Source organism: Bombus fervidus, unplaced genomic scaffold (assembly GCF_041682495.2).
Source record: "Bombus fervidus isolate BK054 unplaced genomic scaffold, iyBomFerv1 scaffold0025, whole genome shotgun sequence".
Classification (NCBI taxonomy): domain Eukaryota; kingdom Metazoa; phylum Arthropoda; class Insecta; order Hymenoptera; family Apidae; genus Bombus; species Bombus fervidus.
In genome coordinates this window covers 10,001-12,500 of record NW_027212588.1, presented here as the reverse complement: position 1 = coordinate 12,500, position 2,500 = coordinate 10,001, and the positions used below count along the sequence as shown (strand labels likewise).

Sequence of the window (2,500 nt, the reverse complement as noted above, 5' to 3'; positions counted from 1 at the left end):
TACGCGTACTCTCCGATCTCCGCGCAACGCTGGGGATCATCTCCCTAAGTCATCAGCGTTCGAAGAAATCTCGTGTGTCCGTTCCCGGATCTACGGCTTTCTCTGGGTTCGCGAAGAACAGAAAAAAGCACAGAGGATGAAAAACGCAACGACGACCCATCGATGCGACGGTCCTCGTTGTCTTCTCGTCAGTCGTCTCGCGCCTGCAGAATACATCTCTGCCGCACGAACAGACGGAGTGGGTATTCGATCCCTGGGGCTGTACGAGTAAAAACATCTTGATGAAAAGACGGTTGTGTTTCTTTAAGGCACACAGTTTTTCGTTACGCCACCAAGTTTAGGTTTAGGTTTTAATATCTTGGTTCTCTTTTCTCTCCTCTCTCGACTGACTTTGTTCAAAAATATTTTTGCTTTCTCTCAGTCTCGCCAAAAATTCATTTAAGACGACGTCGGGGGCGCGGTCATTCGTGCTTATCGAAGACTAACAAAACGTAGCAGAGGCTGATACAAAAAGAAAAAAAAAATCGGCCACGAAGAAAACTCGCTCTGTGTATCTCGATAACCGCGTCGACGACGACGGTTCTCTCCGCGCTCTTTTAATTCGTATCCTTCTTCTTGCGCTTCGTCCGACTCAGAAACGTTCGTAAAACACGAACGACGGCGGGTTGTCAAGCCAAGAAGGGACAGAGAAGAGACGGAGGTAGTTTTGCGAGTCTCCCGTGAACGCGATAGATTTTTCATATATATTTGTATCGAGAGCATGCGTACGCCGGTCTCCACACGATCCAGCGACGAACGCCGACGAACGTCCAACAATCGCTCGTACGTCGCGTACGAGCCCTCGACCGCTCTTTAATTCGTATTCTTTTGCTTGGCGCTCGTCCTCCGACTCAGAAACGTTCGTTTAAAGATAAAACGAACGACGGCGGGCTGTCGACGAGGCAAGAAAGAACAGAGAGATACGGACCGAGAGCAACGATACGCAACGCAAGCAGTCTTAGGTTTACGTGAGCAACCCTCAGCCAGGCGTGGTCCAGGAATTGTATCCGTGGACCGCAATGTGCGTTCGAAATGTCGATGTTCATGTGTCCTGCAGTTCACACGTTGACGCGCAATTAGCTGCGTTCTTCATCGACCCACGAGCCAAGTGATCCACCGTTCAGGGTAATCGTTTATGCATGGATTTTTGTTTGTGTACTCAGGTTTTTGTACTCTTATTCTCGGTTCGAAAGAAGCCGATATCCGACAAACGTCCGACCAACGGGAATCGAACGCGCGGAAGTCGCCATATGATTGACGACACGAAAATACGTTCGAAAACGAAATCGGACGGACTGCGCGACGACACACGCAGCCCGCCGACCGGGCGTAAAGTGCATTATAATATATAACAACCAACGAGATCGAAGCTCCGTTCGTCAGGAAACGACGGGGATATAACACCCGATTCTGAATCCTCTGTACAGCACACGATCTCGCGAAGAAAGCGCACGGTGGCTAGCCCATGATATATATATATGTTCGTTCCTCTCGTCCAGTTATTCGAAGCAAACAGCCGATATGCATCTCCATCGTTCGGGTAAAAAAAAATCGATGGGACGCGCACGGTCGTAGTCTTCCTCGCGCGGTCGTTTCTTCCCGATAGCCAGAAGCAGAGTTTGAAAAACTCTAGCGACGGAACGAGGCATTAGACTCTCGACAACGAGGATACAGACACGGCCGGCGGTCCCCTCTGAATCGACTTCGGTGGTTCAGGTAAAAATAAAAAAAATCGATGGGACGCGCACGGTCGTCCTTCCTCTTCCTCGCGCGCGGTCTATTCTTCCCGATAGCCAGAAGCAGAGTTTGAAAAACTCTAGCGACGGAACGAGGCATTAGACTCGCGACAACGAAGATAGAGAGACGGCCGGCGGTCCCCTCTGAATCCACTTTGGTCGCTCAGGTAAAAATAAAAAAAAATTCGAAAGGGACGCGCACGGTCGTCCTTCCTCTTCCTCGCGCGGTCTTTTCTTCCCGATAGCCAGAAGCAGAGTTTGAAAAACTCTAGCGACGGAACGAGGCATTAGACTCTCGACAACGAGGATAGAGAGACGGCCGGCGGTCCCCTCCGAACGGATGGCGACAACGACGACTAAAGCGCGAAAAATCGCGACGAAAAGGAACGCATCTCCGTTCAGGTGTATGTGTGTGCGTGCGTTTAAAAAAAATTCGATGGGACTCGCAGCCATCGGCCTCGCGCGGTCGTTTCTTCCCGATAGCCAGAAGCAGAGTTTGAAAAACTCTAGCGACGGAACGAGGCATATGACTCACGACAACGAGGATATGGACAGGCGGTCCCCTCTGAACGGGTCGACGAGACGATGGTAAAAGAGACGAACCGGACGAAACTTCCGTCGATCAGGTAAAAATAAAAAAAAATTCGATGGGACGCGCACGGTCGTCGTCGTCGTCTTCCTCGCGCGGTCGTTTCTTCCCGATAGCCAGAAGCAGAGTTTGAAAA

General features: G+C 50.6%; 1 non-coding gene across 1 annotated transcript; it reads right to left on the bottom strand.

Moving 5' to 3' along the window:
• Positions 1-1,012: 1,012 nt before the first annotated feature.
• On the bottom strand, positions 1,013-1,167 carry LOC139996996 (5.8S ribosomal RNA). The gene has a single exon (XR_011802484.1). It is a non-coding gene; the product is annotated as a 5.8S ribosomal RNA (ribosomal RNA).
• Positions 1,168-2,500: the final 1,333 nt, after the last annotated feature.